The sequence below is a fragment of the Rhinatrema bivittatum genome, chromosome 4, assembly GCF_901001135.1.
Source record: "Rhinatrema bivittatum chromosome 4, aRhiBiv1.1, whole genome shotgun sequence".
Classification (NCBI taxonomy): Eukaryota; Metazoa; Chordata; class Amphibia; order Gymnophiona; family Rhinatrematidae; genus Rhinatrema; species Rhinatrema bivittatum.
In genome coordinates this window covers 177,065,502-177,082,718 of record NC_042618.1, presented here as the reverse complement: position 1 = coordinate 177,082,718, position 17,217 = coordinate 177,065,502, and the positions used below count along the sequence as shown (strand labels likewise).

General features: G+C 50.4%; 1 protein-coding gene across 1 annotated transcript in view; it reads right to left on the bottom strand.

Annotated features, from left to right (window-relative positions):
• The window catches only part of LOC115090335, a 47,885-nt gene extending 35,752 nt beyond the window's left edge, over positions 1–12,133 (bottom strand). The window contains exon 1 of the mRNA XM_029599278.1: positions 12,018–12,133. The gene's annotated coding sequence lies outside the window, so the exon portion shown is untranslated. The remainder of the gene's footprint in view (positions 1–12,017) is intronic.
• Between the last annotated feature and the right edge of the window lie 5,084 nt (positions 12,134–17,217).

Below are 17,217 nucleotides of genomic sequence, written 5' to 3'. Positions count from 1 at the left end.
TGGTCCCAAAACCACGTTATTTTGTTTTATGGCCAAACAGCATATGACCAGCTGGTAAAACTGGCACTGGCCAGGGCCTGCCTCGTACCATTTTGCACAGCAAAAATTAGCAACGGCACTGGCCTAAGTCTGCCAGTGCCAGCTTCAATAGCAGTAGGAGCGACTGGGGATCGCTTCTGCCCCACGAAGACATTTTCAACAAAAGTTTAAGAGGGATCTGGGATGAGGGGTGGGGCTGGGGAGCAGCAATGACATCCTTTTTTTTTTTTTTAAACAAAAACATTTTTATTTTTCTTTCATTTTGTTTCTCTGTTTGTGTTACCCTGTCTATTATAGACTTAAGTGATCATGGCCCACCCTATGAGAGTGAGATTCTTGGCAGAAAATTTGTAGTGATTTGCTATCACCATCTGTCACCCCAGGACCCAGTATTTCCTGGTAGTCTCCACGTATGAACCAGGCCTGATACTGCTTGACAGTCAAGATCTGCCAGGTTGTATTTTCTTTGAGCGATCTATCAAATACAATAAATAATAATCATAGTAATTCGACTTGGGCAGTGTTGGCAGGGTCTTTGTTGTGCAGAAGTGTAAAAAGCTGCTGGTAGCCCAGTTTTCTGATGCCAATCCAGTGTAATCAAGGGTGTGCCGCCACATCTATGGCAGCTCCAGTTTAGTTTTGCAATCGCCCTCTCCCTTGCGTCTTTACAGTTATATCCATGTTTTGAGACATGACAAAACAGTGCAGAAGCACCCGGATCAGGCAGCTCCATAATTTGATGAAAGTGCCGTTTTGGAGGAGCTCTCACATACTAGATCTGTTTCAGAAATAAAATAAATCAGAAAGAAACTTGGAAATTTTTAGTGCTTATATTTATTCTACCAAATGAATGAGTTATCTAAAATAATGCAACAATGCTTGTGCTGCTTTCAAAGGGGTTTGTTTGGTCTTTGGTATCTTAATATTATAAAACCAAAAGTTCGCATCTTGGAAACATAGACCCTCAAGCATATAAATGATGTACTGTTTTTTAGAGAGACAAATAATCATGATTTTGTTACAGAATTTAAAGAATAGAACATTTTCAAATATAAAATAAGAGCCAGACAATACTATATACATATATATTGGCCAAGGAAATATAAGAGTTAAGCTAAAAGATGATCTATGATAACAGCTGGGTTTTTAGTTGTTGGGTTATATTTTGTACTGTTTAATGTCAGACAAATTATTGTCCAAGGGAACAGTGTATATTTGTAGAGAATGAGTACATGTATACTCTCATAATCCCTGATAAAATATCTGATCAATTAAGCCTTCTATGCATTACCCTTCTGAAAGCTCTGTGGACTTTAATGTGGATTCTGGCTGACTGCCTTGGACTGGATGGGATTTCCATTTAGGGCAGGTTCAGTCATTTCAAATTATATTTCTTGTTTGGTCTCAAATAATTGTTATAGCTATTTCTGTTGGGTATGATCTAATTCATACATTTTTTAATCTTTTATTCTATTTTTGGGGGGAGAATGGGGGATGTTAAACATTTGTCCCCTTCCTGAACTAAAAAAGTAAAACTCTGTAATTTTAAGACAGCATTAAAATGATAGGACACAATTCCATTATCTTAATCAACTCTACCCAGGTGTTGTGTTCCGCGCCTGTGGACGGCCATGGGCGCGGCCCCCTACCTCTACTGCGGCGGCGAACTGCCACGGTAACTCCTGATTAATTCCCCTGGGCCGGTGCCCGTCACTCCAGTGCTGGTCCACAGTCTGGCCGCCGGGTAGGGAGCCGTCCCTGCTCCTCCCTCGTGGCATTCTGCTGGCTTTCCTCCGCGGAGGAAATCCAAGATGGCCGCCGCCATCTTTAGGTGCGAGGCTGCACCCCCTTGCTTGATTTAAAGGGACCTGATCCCTTTAATGATACTCACCTGCTTCCAATGATCCAGAGCAGAGGAAGTATTTAAGGAGGCTTCCTCTGCTCATTCCTTGACTTGGCAATGTCCTACGTTGGTCAGGTCTGCTTGCTTCGGTGAGTTCCAGTGTCTTGATTCCTTGTTCCTGTTTCATCTTGGTTTTCCTGCTTCCTGACTTCAGATTGGCTAGCGGTGATTCCTGGTATTGACCGGATTGGCTAGCGGTGATTCCTGGTATTGACTTCGGATTGGCAAGTGGTGATTCTCTGGTGTGTGACTTCGGACTGGCAAGTGGTGATCCCTCGGTGTGTGACCTCGGACTGGTAAGCGACGATCCTCTGGCACTTGACTTTGGACTTCTTCCTCATCATCGCCTCCAAGGGCCCACCTAAGTCCCAGCAGCCCGGGTCCCTACGGGCTCCTCCCGGGGGGGACCGCGGGCTTCCAGGGGTGAAGCATCAGCTAGCCCTTGCACCGAATGTCTGTGTCCTTGACATCTCAAAGGTCCACCTAAGTCCCAGCGGTCTGGGTCCCTACAGGCTCCACCTGGGGGGACCCCGGACTTCCAGTGGCGAAGACACACTTCTGCTCCTTGACGTCACAACTCTTCGTCCGCCTCCACAGACGTCTCTGTCTACAGTGCTGAGGGTCAGCTGGTCACACTTTCTGTTCCTGCCTCGCCTCCAGACGGGAGAACCTACAGATCTTTCTCCAAAGGTATACCATCCTCCCATCGGCCCATGGGTTCACAAGCCTGAGCATAACAGATTGCCAAGTCCATGGACCCAGTGGAGGCATCCGCCCACCAGGCCATTCCGGGAATGGCCCAGCGCATGGTGGAGCAGCAAAAGACCCTGGACGCCCTTATCTCTGCTGTGGAGAGTCTGAACCAGCACCTCGAGGCGTAAGGGCCCTCGAACCCCACGCTGCCATCTCCGTCCGTAGCTCAAGGAGGCCGCCCTACTCAGCAAGGCGCTGTCCAGGCCTCCATGGGCGACTTTGGACATGGAGTTCCCCCGCAACTCCCGGCACCCTCTCGATATGCCGGAGATGCAAAGTTCTGTTGGGGGATTCCTTAGTCAGTGCCAGGTCCGTTTTTCCTTGCTGCCTGCGCAGTTCCCCAGCGACCTGGTTAAAACCAGTTACATTATGTCCTTGCTCAACGGGAAGCCCCTGATCTGGGCCTCTCATCTATGGGAAAGAAGAGACCCGGTGTTTGAAAACTTGAATCAGTTTCTAGCCGCTTTCAGACAGATATTTGATGAGCCGGTCCGTAAACCCACTGCCGTTTCGGAATTGCTTCAGTTGCGACAAGGTACTCGGACAGTGGCCGAATACGCTACAGAATTCCGCACTCTAGCCGCAGAGCTAAATTGGAGAGAAGATTGCCTCCACGGGATCTTCTTGGAAGGGCTATCCTCACGCCTGCAAAATGAACTAGCTGCGAAGGAACTGCTGGACGACCTCAACGGCATAATAGAATTAGCCAACCGAGTGGACCGTCGCATGCGGTTTCGCCTTCCCGAGGTAAAGGCAGCGAGAAGGCCCTCGTCCTCCCCTAGGAGCGCTTCAAGCGTCCTGCGAGCACCCGCCGAGGAACCCATGGAGTTGGGTCACGGGAGAGTCTCTTCACAGGAGCACCGACGGCGAATGAGGGAGGGACTCTGTTTTTACTGTGGAGCAGCGGGCCATCAGATTGCCATTTGCCCCACGCGGTTGGGAAACTCTCGGGCCTAGGACCTGAAGGAGGTCTCTTCCTGGGCCGTACCTCTCCTGCACCTCCACTAATGCTGCCAGTGGTGTTAACCGCGGCGGATGGGGAGTTCCACACGCTAGCCCTGGTGGACTCCGGCGCCGGCGGTAATTTTATCATGAAAGGCCAGGTAGAACACTTAAAAATTCCTCAAGTTCCGCTGTCTCGCCCCTTGGTCATCTCCTAAATCCAAGGGAAGCCTCTTCCGGAACGGGTGACACACACACCACTATTCCTGTCCAGCTGAGGGCTGGGGTCCTGCATCAAGAACAGATGTCATTCTATGTCCTGGAGTACTCCATCCATCCAATCGTCCTAGGTCTTCCCTGGCTCCAGGAGCACGAGCCCCAGTTCGATTGGAAGACCTTGCAGCTGGCTCGTTGGGGGCTGAATTGCCACGGCAATTGCCTCCAATCTGTGGTTCCAGTAAACAGCCCCATAGCTTCCACCAGCCTTCCAGGCCTGCCAGCTCCATATGCCTCATACGCGGATATGTTCTCGAAACAAAAGGCCGAAATACTTCCACCGCATCGATCCTTCGATTGTGCCATCAATCTTCTCCCAGGGACGGAGCCTCCTCGAGGGCGTACCTATGCCCTCTCTCCGGCCGAGATGCAGGCCATGAAAGAATATATCGAGGAAATCCTGGAGAGAGGATTCATCCGGAAATCAAAGTCCCCCGCAGGGGCTGGGTTCTTCTTCGTCGCAAAGAAGGACGGAAGCCTCTGCCCTTGCATTGACTACAGGGGCCTGAATGCTATAACAATCAAGGACCGTTATCCTTTGCCCCTCATCTCCGAGCTCTTCGACCGGTTTCAAGGAGCACAGATCTTCTCCAACTTGGATCTCCGAGGAGCTTACAACTTGATCCGTATCAAGGAGGGTGATGAGTGGAAGACGGCCTTCAATACCCGAGACGGCCACTACGAGTATCTAGTAATGCCGTTCGGGCTCTGTAGTGCCCCCGCGGTGTTCCAGAACACCATGAATGAAATACTCTGCGACCTCCTGTATCAGTGCGTGGTCGTTTACTTGGACGATATACTGATATTTTCAGATACCCTAACCGCTCACCACCAGCACATCATCCAAGTGTTACAGCGCCTCAGAGAGCACAAAGAATATGCGAAGCTTGAAAAATGCCTTTTTGAGCAGGAGTTCCTTCCCTTCCTGGGATACATAGTGTCCAGAGAAGGTTTTCGTATGGACCCCCAGAAGCTGAAAGCCATTCGGGAATGGCCGCAGCCATCAGGACTAAAGGCACTCCAGAGGTTTCTGGGTTTTGCAAACTACTATCGATCTTTTATCCCTCATTATGCGTCCATCGTTGCCCTGATGACAGCCCTGACCCGGAAAGGCACGGACCCCAAGAAGTGGCCTCCTGGAGCAGAGGCTGCCTTCCGTCGTCTCAAGGAGGCGTTCCTGTTACAGCTGTGCCTTTGGCATCCGGGTCCACAGTGGCCGTTTGTCATCGAAGTGGATGCGTCCTCAGAAGGCGTAGGCGCCGTTCTGAGCCAAACCTCCGAAAGTCACAAGCTACGACCGTGTGCCTTCCTCTCAGGTCAGTTCTCCCCGGCAGAACGGAACTACGAAATAGGTGATAAGGAACTCTTGGCTATAAAGATAGCCTTAGAAGAGTGGCATCTGTGGCTAGAGGGGGCACAACACCAGTTTACGGTCTACACAGACCATAAAAACTTAGAGTACCTGCAGTGGGCACAACGACTCAATCCACAGCAGGCATGTTGGGCCCTATTCTTCACCAGGTTGAACTTCGTCCTTCGTTACAGACCCGCCGGGAAGAATATCAAGGCAGACGCCCTATCATGTGTCTTTGAGTCTACAGAAGGTACTGAGGAACCACGGTTCATCATTGAGCCATCCCGCATCCTCCTCTCTGCTACCACGACCATCCCTCCCGGGAAAACCCTGGTTCCGCCGCACTTGCGGAAACAGGTCCTGGCCTGGGCTCACGACTCCCGCTGTTCTGGGCACCCTGGACAATCCTGGACCTTACAAACCCTGTGCCGATATTATTGGTGGCGCCAGTCATGTGCCCACCACAAGAGAATCCCTGGTTCGACCCCAGGCTTACTCCAGCCTTTACCAGCACCTGCAGAACCTTGGACTCATGTGGCAACTGACGTTGTGGTCGACCTGCCACTATCTAATGGCAACACGATCATATGGGTGGTCGTTGACCGGTTTAGTAAAATGGCACACTTCGTGCCACTCCCAGGGTTGCCATCTGCTCCCCAGCTTGCCTAGCTGTTCGTTCAGCAAATCTTTCACCTGCATGGCCTACCTAGAAGCATCCTTTCCGATAGAGAGCCTCAAATTACCGCCAAGTTTTGGAGGGCCCTCTGCCAAAAGTTTGATGTTACCTTAGACTATACGTTGGCGTACCATCCCCAGTCTAATGATCTTGCGGAAAGAACAAACCAGACGCTGAAACAATTCCTCCGACTCTACGTCAACGAGAAACAGGATGATTGGGCCAGCCTGCTCCCCTGGGCAGAGTTCGCACATAATTCACACCTCTCCAATGCTACCGGGTCCTCGCCGTTTCAGATAGTGTATGGGAAGCAGCCACGCCCACCGCTGCCAGTTCCCATCTCAGTTACGTCCCCGGTACCTCAACTCTCGGCAGACGAGTTACACCGCCTGTGGACCTCCACACGATGTGCACTGGTCCAGGCCAATCAAGCCGCTAAAAAGTACGCAGACCGGAGAAGAAGGCCTTATCCTCCGTTCAGGCCAGGCCAAAAGTTATGGCTAACTACTCAATTCATCCGCCTGAAACTGCCATCAGCACGACTGGCCCCACATTTTATTGGACCTTTTCCTATCATTCGTCAGGTTGGTGCCTTCGTATCAGCTTCGTCTGCCGCCTTCCCTCAAGATACACATCACGTTCCATGTGTCCCTCCTGAAGCCCTTGGTGTTGTCATGGCCCTCCAGCATGCCTCCGACTCCCCAACCTATTGCCTCCGAGGATGACCTCACTTATCAAGTCCGCGAGGTCTTGGACATAAGAAAGCATGGGAAGAAATGGGAGTACCTGCCAGCGTGGGAGTGGTTCGGCCCCGAGGAAAACACCTGGGAGCCGTTGGCCAACATCCTGGACCGGGGCTTGCTTGAGCAATTCCACAGAGACCACCCATCTAAGCCAAGGCCTCCGGGAAGGCGCCCTAAAGAGGGGGGTACTGTTGTGTTCCGCGCCCGTGGCCAGCCACGGGCGCAGCCCCCTACCTCCACCTCAGCGGCGACCCACTGCAGTAACTCCTGATTAATTCCCCTGGGCCGGTGCCCGTCACTCCGGTGCTGGTCCGCAGTCTGGCCGCCGTATAGGGAGCCGTCCCTGCTCCTCCCTCGTGGCGTTCTGCTGGCTTTCCTCCGCAGAGGAAATCCAAGATGGCCACCACCATCTTTAGGCATGAGGCCACGCCCCCTTGCTTGATTTAAAGGGACCTGATCCCTTTAATGATACTCACCTGCTTCCAATGATCCAGACCAGAGGAAGTATTTAAGGAGGCTTCCTCTACTCATTCCTTGACTTGGCAACGTCCTACGTTGGTCAGGTCTGCTTGCTTCGGTGAGTTCCAGTGTCTTGATTCCTTGTTCCTGTTTCGTCTTGGTGTTCCTGGTTCCTGACTTCAGATTGGCAAGCAGTGATTCTCTGATGTGTGACTTCGGACTGGCAAGTGGTGATCCCTCGGTGTGTGACCTCAGACTGGTAAGCGACGATCCTCTGGTACTTGACCTTGGACTTCTTCCTCACCATCGTCTCCAAGGGCCCACCTAAGTCCCAGTGGCCCGGGTCCCTATGGGCTCCTCCCGGGGGGGACCACGGGCTTCCAGGGGTGAAGCTCCAGCCAGCCCTTGCACCGAATGTCTGTGTCCTTGACCTCTCAAAGGTCCACCTAAGTCCCAGTGGTCTGGGTCCCTACGGGCTCCTCCTGGGGGGACCGCGGACTTCCAGTGGCGAAGACACACTTCCGCTCCTCGACGTCACGACTCTTCATCCACCTCCACAGTCGTCTCTGTCTACAGTGCAGAGGGTCAGCTGGTCACACCTTCTGTTCCTGCCTCGCCTCTTGACGGGAGAACCTACGGATCTTTCTCCAAAGTTATACCATCCTCCCGTCGGCCCAAGGGTTCACAAGCCTGAGCATAACACCAGGTGGATATGATCTCTGAATCTGGGACGTTACTATACTACAGTGTTGGCAATGAGCAGAGCTCTAGGAGTCATGCTGGAGCTGGAAATATCTTGAATTTTAGTAGACAGTTAGTGGCGCAGCTAGAAGTGAATGGACTCCTGGCAGAAAAATAATACCATGTTGCCCTGAAAACACAACAGTATGTAATGCTGTTAGTTTCCCTGGGGTCAGTGCTGATTGGACAGAACATTGTAGTGAGTATGATAAGACATGAATAAAATGTACACCGAGCATCAGTATACATTAGGCCGAATTTTAAAATGGCCACGCACGTAAAAATCGGTACTTGTGCGCGTGGCTGGACCCTGTGCATGCCGCACGCATTTTCAAAAGGGCTCGGCCACGCGCCTAAGTGCTGATACTCGCACAAGTGCCGAGCCCTGAAAAAGGGGTGGGCCGAGGGGCGTAGTCTGGAGGGGAGGGTTGAGGTGGGACCTAGGCCAGCTAATGGCCGCTGTCCCAGGGAAGCATGTGACCGCAGCTGGCCGGCGAGCACAAACTACTTCTGCTCTGGAGGAGCAGTAAGTCGTAAAATAAAACATTTTCGGGTAGGTAGGTAGGAGTTAGGGGTCGCGGTGGAGAGGGGAAAGGGAAAGGGAAAGAAGGTTAGGCAAGGGGGTAGGGAAGTTCCCTCCCAGTCTTTAATGGGAGCGGACTGGGAGGGAATTGGGGAAGGCCCAATTGCATCGCCCTGCATAATTTAGTAAAATCCGGCTTGCATGTGCGTACAGCCAATGGATTTTATAAAATCGGCGTGTCCGTGTACACTCAACGGGAACCACGCATGCATGGACGCGCGCACGCGGTCCTTTTAAAATCTAACCCATTTTCTTTACTCGCGTTAAAAAAAGCTAAATCCCAATTCAGTAAGCTAATGGCACACTAACCCAAAACTACACATAGAAAAATATGCTTAGTATGCATAAAACATGATTTATGCTTTAAAACTATTGCAGATAGTGCGCACTAAATGGAAATAGTGCCCACTAAAATCAATAGTGTGGTCTAAAATGTTACAGTCAATCAGCTTAAAATAAAAGCAATGGGTGAAGCGGTTTGTTTGCTTCTCCATCCCCACCAACTCTCTTTATACTGTAACATTTTGTGGCTGTCAAGGTTTCAAGGTGGACTGTGAGAAAAGATGCCACCTGGTAACTAAGCAAGTGCATATTTTGAATTTCCCAATCCATGTTTTTTTTTGGGAAGGTGCCTGGCATTTTGGGATAGGCATAGTTTGAGTCTTCTAATCCTGCTTTCTTTTCTTATAAGTGTCATGGTAAGTGGCAAAAGTATACTTGGAATCTACCATTCATGTCATGGTTGTTTTTTTCAAATATTTTCAATAATTTGAGACCATATATATATGTATTTAATTTGAATTCATATTGTCTGCATTTTGTAATGTTTTAGGTTTAGGTTTGCTTTTATTATGCATGTAATGATGTAATCCACTCTGAATGCAATGTAGGAAGAAGTGGAATATAAGAACAGTTAAATAAAAAAGTAATTATCTGGGGCTCTGGCTTTCTGCTACTTTGGAGGAATTGAGGAGTTGATAGCATTATTGCGTCGTTCTTTTGAGAGAGAGTTTTTATGATTTCAAATTAATCATTGCATTCATTGGTGATTGATTTGATGCTGTGTCAGTCTTGTAAGACACCAGGACATGTTGGGCGGTGCGCATTTAGGGGTAGATTTTAAGACCTGCGCGCGCCTGTGTTTGCGTAGGTGGACACTTGAATTTTGCATAGCGTGTGCATTTGTGCGCGCGCTATGCAATATCCGAGTAAGTTTCGGCCCAAAGATGTTCGCGTGGCACCAGTACCTACGCGTGCAAATACACTTGCGCGCCCCATGCAATGGGCGCGGCCGCCCTGTGCGTACGTTACCGTATGGGTGCGCCAGAACGTGCGAAACACTCGATAACATGGCGGTCAGGGGAAGCAGGCAGCCCAACTTCACCACCAGGGACATCGAGCTGTTGGGGTCCCTGGTGGTGGCTCGGGAACAGCGCCTTTCCCCCAAAGGGGGCAACGGACAAACTTCCCAGTGCTGCGGAGGGCCTGGAGGAAATTCCAGGCCATATATAATGGCAGGGCCTCCCACCCACGTGGGGTAAGTGTTACCCACTGTACTACAGCACTTTGGGACAGGGAGGAGGGAACAAACTGACAAACAGAGTGTAGCAGGAGAATGTTTTGGGGTGGAGGGTGCAAAGGAAAATCTAACGGGCCATTGAGTAGGACCTCTATCTCATTCAATACTCTTCTATGGTCCAAAATGTTTATCTAACAGTCATTGTCACGTTCATGAGTGCTGGACCTGCACAGTCAGATCATGGTATTCTCTCCATTTATTGTCAGAGGATCTGAAGAAGAAGGCCTGCGCCTCAAGAAGAGGAGGTGGCTGGAGCGGCTGCGTGCGGCGGGTGCTGGGGCTGGTGGTAAGTAGACATCCCTTATACTGTACGATGGGTGACCTACCTGGCACAGACAGGGACACATGCATGTGCCTATTATGAAATGCTGGGGTATGGAACAGCTCCCATATATGAGTAGCCTCTGAGGTAATGTCCTACCCCTCCAAACCACCTTCCCCTAACTTCATGGCACCCCCAGGCCTAAACTTAAGTCAGCAACTATAGTTACCACCAGCTGTGGCTGCTGGCTCCCAGCAAGCAAACCATTTCCACCACAGCACCAACTGGGTGGCATGGTAGGAGCCATTGAGCTGTCTCCAGGTCCTAGAGCACCCTGTGCCCAGTCCATTCCCACACCGCCGCTACACAGCGTGTGTAGAAAAGGTGGGCCATGCAGCACCCATAGAAGATCATGTCCTAAAGACATGTGCTTGGAGTTACATGCTTAGTCTGAACAGTTTGTTTCTTTTCCAGCACATGAGGAAGAGGAGGTGGGACCAGCTCCAGCACCCCGACCAGCAGCAGCAGCTGCTCCAGGGTGGGGGGAGTGGCATTCTCCCCCCCCCCCCCGGCGCCAGATGACACCGCAGGAGCCTTCCCAAACCCCCTCCCCCCCGTAGGTTCTCCTCCCCATTCTGGCTGGGAAGTTAGGGACACGGGGGCACCCCGGGGCCAGCCTTTCATGGCCCTGGTAGGCCGTGGTGGTCCTCTGGTTTCTCTACGGCCCCCCTCACATGGGCCGGGCAGAGGGAGTTCCGGGCCTATGTGAGGGGTGGTGCGTGGGGCACTAGGGACCCTCACGGCCCACCTGGAGAGGTTGGAGCGCCGGACAGACCAGATCCTCAGGGCGATACAGTTGCTGGGCGCAGCTGTATCGATCCTGGGGAATCTGGTCCTTCAGGCATGACCATCCTCTCCTGTCCCTGCCTCCCTAACTTTCCGGGGTTTTTTATTTTTGTAAATATGTTTAGTCCCTAGCAGTTCCCATCCCCTCAATTTTTTTTTTTTACAATATCTGTACATAGGTTTTATAATTGCAAATACAAACTTATTTCCCTAACAACCTGGTGTGTTCATTCTAAGTGAGGGCATGCTGTAGGGAGTGAGGGGGGAGGGAGGGTGTATGGCCGTATGGGCAAGGCAAATGAATGCCCAACCTTGAAGGAGCAGCAAAACTGGTGTGAGAGAAGGACCTCGGGCACCGTCACCATCATGGAGGAAGACTCACACCCTGTACAGCTATACATACATACAACAAATATAGAAAGGCAGCAGAATAGCAGAACCCCATGCTGTCTACTCATTTCTGAACAGCTGGGGGAAGCAGGGAGGCACCGATGCTAGTGAAGATGCAGCACTGCCTCCCAAGTTTGTATAACAAGGGAAAAATATGTATTTAGGTCATATAGGTTAGGTACCGATGTGAAGAGCTTACCACATACCACAAAGTAAGCTGCCTTCTGGATGGGTGATGATCTGCAGAGGCCAGACAGTGCCAATACAAAGAAGTTTACTACTACCAACCCTTGATGTCCACACTTACATAGGCAGGTGAAAAGCAGAGGATAAACACAGGAAAATTCAAGGATTGCAGGTAGGCCCTTAAAAGACACACACCAGCTACACAGAGGAACCTACTTTTCATACATGCTCTCCAGCCCAAAAATAAAACATGCCACCTTTCAGTAGGTGATTCTCCATTCTTACCTACACAGTTCAATTAGCTTTCTCTATTAGCAGCATTCAACACACCAGTATGTGGACATAGGTCTGAGCATAGCAGGAGCTTGATTGCAGGGTCATACAGAATGGCAGCGCAATCCAGGCCAGGTGCTAATCAGCACCCTTCCCACACCCAACAGCCAAATCAACCCCTCTCCATGGCTTTAAACTGCAGGGCTAACTGATTAACTCTCTAGGTGAATTGTCCTAATTACCCAAGTGGAAGTGTAACATTGAGGAGACTTGTGAAGCCCAAGCAGGTCAGGTGCCTTGCAGAGTGAGAACGAAGCCACATCACCTTCTCTCCCTCGGAGCTGCTGATACTTGGGACCATCTCTGAGGCAGCTGTGGGTGGAGTTGGCTAGCTTGACCCCATGCGCCGTGTAGGGCAGGAAGGTAAGCAGAACTACAACTTTTTCTACCCCCCCTCCCCCCTGTAATCCTATCCATGTAGCTTCTCATATTATAGCAGCATATGTCTTCATATATCTCTACTACCTGTGCTGATGTACTGTTTGAGACCTAACATACCTTACTTCTCTGACTATATGTAAGTACAGATTACTGTTAACCCGTATAACCAACACAGTGGCCTTTGTATGTAGAGTAATCAGTATCCAGGTTTCCAGGCGGGGCTGATATACAGATGTATGTACCAAGCCAGCACAGAAGGTTGCACTGCTCCAGCTTTGCTAATAGATGTGCACTGCTCTTGTAGGTGTGTATAAGGCAAGACTTTATATATGTGGTCATACAGCAGGCCAAATAAGGCATTACAGTATAGGAACTGTCTTACAATCTCTTGGGGATGTTATTTCTTAGGGGCAAGGTAGGCTGTCTGAGTATCTGCTGGTCCACATGGGACAGCAGTGACATAATGCTAGCTTTCCACGCTGTCTGCAATGACAGTGTCCAGTTTTTGTAAGGGAAATGATGAGAGTATTAAGAACAGTTTGTCCCTTACAGTTGGTAGTGTCACCTGCTCATTATTGGATGTTCCACCTTGCTAAGGAGTGCTTTGCTCTCCTTCCCCTTCCCCTATGATTTCCCTTCCCCCTTCCTCTAGCAGGCATGCCCAATTCACTGGTCATGTGTCCCTGCAATGCAGACAACATTGGGGCTTGATAAGGTTTTTGGTTAAGGTGCTGTTCCTACGACAGGGCTTTTGGTCCTAACTCGGCCTGGTAACTGACCACATTCCATGCAGCACACTGACAACCCTCTGTGTCCAGAAGGTGTTGTCAGGCACTTGCTGGATGGTGTGGATGAAAGCCTCACTATGTCACACATGATATCCCCAGGAGTGTAAAGCAGGATGCGGGCCTACTTAGAATGCAGAGTCCTTTGTTATTACCACTGGATTAGTAGTCTGGCTACTGTACCATGTATTGCATATGGAGCCAACTACATAACACCCCTATTGCCAGTGGGCTAACTTCTATATGCTATTTTTTTAGGGGAGCCAGATGATGAGCAACCTGGACCTGCTCATCAAAGGTTCTACCAGCGTCTGCAGGTGATCTCTGACTCTTCGGAAGAGGAAGTGGGAGCCCATGAACACATGGAACAGCCTGTGGAGGAGGAGCAGCAGTGGCAGGGAGAGAAGCCGGAGGACCCACTGCCTGAACTGCTATGTGATCAGCGGCAGGGCAGCAGTGCAGCGGACCAGCCCGAACCCGACCTGGATGCCAGTCAAGCTGAGAGACTGTTGTTTCAGCAGAGCGCCAGCCTCTTGGACGCTATCTCTGGCCTGTCTGATGTGGTGCGGCAGGAAGCGAGCTCCCTCCGTGATACCATCAGGGAGGAGTTTCAGGGGATTGAGGCGTGCCTCCGAGACCTTTGCCGGGCTACTGAGGAAAAAACTGAGGTGTTGAGGGAGATGCTGCAGCGGCTGCCTCCTGTGCAGCCACAGCCACCAGCAGCTCCATGGGCTTTCATGGGGCCCTGGATGCATAACCCTCCACCTTATGGGCCTCCATACCCATGGATGGCACCGCCACCTGTGCCTCAGCCTGTTCCAGGCTATCCATGGATGGCACCACCACCCCTGCCTGCGCCTGCTGTGATGCTTCCCCCCCCACCACCAGAACCGCTGTTGCCCCTGGCTGCACCTTCCTGCAGCCATGACCTGGAACTGCCCCAACCTCCTCTGCACTCTGACGGTAGCGTGAGCAGTGGGAGGCGTCCACTGTGCCGGAGCGCCCGCTTGAGGCACTCTAAGCTTCCTAACGGCCGAAAGAGAGGACGGCCAAGGAAGTGAACTGTTGGTATATTTATTTCTGTTATTATTTTTTTTACTTTTCTTTTATTTGCACTTTTTGTGACACACTTGTAAGTAAATGCACTATCACCTACTGAAATGGCTTTCTACGAGAGCGTTCCTTTGTTGTACTGCCCGCCTTTGACTCAAGCGATGGATTTCTGCCAATTCCTCCTGAGTCAACTACACGGCCTCATCCTTCTCATTCTCTTCAGGGGCCTCCTCTGGTAAAGGGATGTCTTTTTTTTAAATTATTTCTTTATTTCTCTATTAATTTTTTCAAAACTTTACAAAGTATCCCCTTTGAAACAGAAATATGGTATTTATCATACACAGACAGAAATAAATTAAAATCCAAGAAATTTTTCTTTAGGAAATAAACTCTTTCCCATGATGGTAATACCCATTAGACCCATATACATGAGGGGGGGAGAGTATCTGCACATTAAGGAGATTACAAGGAAACATCAAAACTTATTTAGAAACAAATCATATACAATCTATGAATCAGACATATTATTGCTCAGGTGTAACAGAGCTTTCTTCCCCTCTGCAAAGCTCATTAGGTGTTCTGGCTGGTAAAAAAAAATTGTGTTTATACTTTAGGAGACACTTACATGGGAAGCGTAAAAAAAAAAAAAAAAGACACTCCCAGTGCTGGTACCTCTTAAATCAAGGAATGCCTTTTGAGTTATCTGCTTTTTGTGAGCTTTTCGTATTGGGAGAAAGTATACTTTATCCAGAGGTGGAGTTTTTTCAGAAGCAATTTCAAGTACTTCAGTGAAGTATCTTTTTATAGTTAAATGAGGTAATTCTCCTACTACTCTGGGAAAGTTTAAGATTCTCAGATTTAAGTGTCTCATTGCATTCTCCAGATTTTCTATTTATAACTCCATAGTTCTGTACCATAGTTGACTGCACCATCTTAACTTGCTTTATTTCTTTTATTTGTTGACATTTTCCCACTGTTTCCTTTTTAGATTTTTCAAAGTTCTTATTCAGCAGGCACATCTGAGAAGATAGTATCAGATTGTACTGCAAATATAAGTATACTAACTTCTACCCTTGCAAAGGCAAAGACCACAGAGATTCTAAAGTAATTATCTCTGGTTTTATCAAACTTATAAGCTTCACCATGTTTAATAGGGGTAATGGAATCTAGGTTCTCACCACATCCACTCGCTTGACCCTCTATGATTTCCAGCTCAAGGCCTCTGGCAGCAGTGTTTCTTTCTGGCACGGCCCCCTCTACCCAAACAGTTCAAAGGTCCACATCTGAGCTTCCTGTCGGGCATGACGTCTAAGTTCTCCGTTCAGACGGAGGTAGCCTCTGATCCAAGGGGCTGAGGGAAAACACTTCAGAGGTTGGGTCGAGGTCTCCTTACAACGGCGCGACAGCCGGACTACTCAAGCCCAAGGGATGTGTCTGTTAAGTGCAAGATTATGTAGCATACAGAAGGCTAGGAAGATCTCACACACACTTTAGGGGGGAGTACAAAAGGCATCCTCCAGATCTTTCCAGACAGCGGAAGCGGGATTTCAGAATGCCAAATGTTCTCTCTGACAGCCCTGGTCTTACGGTGTGCCCTGTTGTAGCGAATCTCAGCTGCAGTGTTGGGGATGGCCATGGGAATCATGAGCCAGGTTTTCAGTGGATAGTAGGGATGTGAATCGTGTCCTCGATCGTCTTAACGATCGATTTCGGCTGGGAGGGGGAGGGAATCGTATTGTTGCCGTTTGGGGGGGTAAAATATCGTGAAAAATCGTTAAAAATCGAAAAACCGGCACATTAAAATCCCCCACCCTCCCGAACCCCCCCCCAAATAACTTAAATAACCTGCGGGTCCAGCGGTGGTCCGGAACGGCAGCGGTCCGGAACGGGCTCCTGCTCTGAATCTTGTCGTCTTCAGCCGGCGCCATTTTCCAAAATGGCGCCGAAAAATGGCGGCGGCCATAGACGAAAAAGATTGGACGGCAGGAGGTCCTTCCGGACCCCCGCTGGACTTTTGGCAAGTCTCGTGGGGGTCAGGAGGCCCCCCACAAGCTGGCCAAAAGTTCCTGGAGGTCCAGCGGGGGTCAGGGAGCGATTTCCCGCCGCGAATCGTTTTCGTACGGAAAATGGCGCCGGCAGGAGATCGACTGCAGGAGGTCGTTCAGCGAGGGTTCCGGCGCCTCGTATTGTAATCCGGAAGTGGATCCTTGGGCCGACCGACGATGGAGGACGGTCGGGAGGCAGACACACGCTGCTGGAGCTGAATCTTCACCTGGAAACCCGTGACACCCCCCCCCCCAGAGGAGCTGTTGGGGTCCGGATCGCAAGGACTTAGGCGGCTTCGCCCTGGAAGTCCACGGTCCCCCCAGGAGGAGCCTGTAGGGACCCGGACCGCTGGGACTTAGGAGATAAGGCGCTGTGGAAGAAGACCAGGAGCGGAGTAGAAGCTGGACGGGCCACCAGAGGCAGCGAAGACAGACGGACCGAGGTCTGGGCAGGCAGCAGAATACAGAGCGATGAGACAAGTCGGAGTCAGTTCAGGTAAGCAGGCAGGCTGGCAGGCAGGCAGGCAAACTGGCAGGCAGGCAGGTAGACTGGCAGGCAGGCAGACTGAGCAGGAACAGCAACTTTCTAGGTGACCGCGTTGCAAGGCAAGGGAACCTAGCAGATGCCGATTTACAACCCCCTAGCATCTGAGGTAACAGAAGGGGTCTGACGTCACAGAAGGAGGCGTGTCCGGCTGACGTCACAACAGCTGGTGCCACAAGGATTAACTGTGCCCCATCCTGCATGCACCTTTGTAACATCTTTGTGATGGGGGGAATTGGAGGAAATGCATACATTAGTGGTTCCGTCCATGGAATGAGAAAAGCATCCTGGGTGACTCTGTGTGGGGTCGGCCATATGGAGCAGAAGTGAGTCACCTTCCTGTT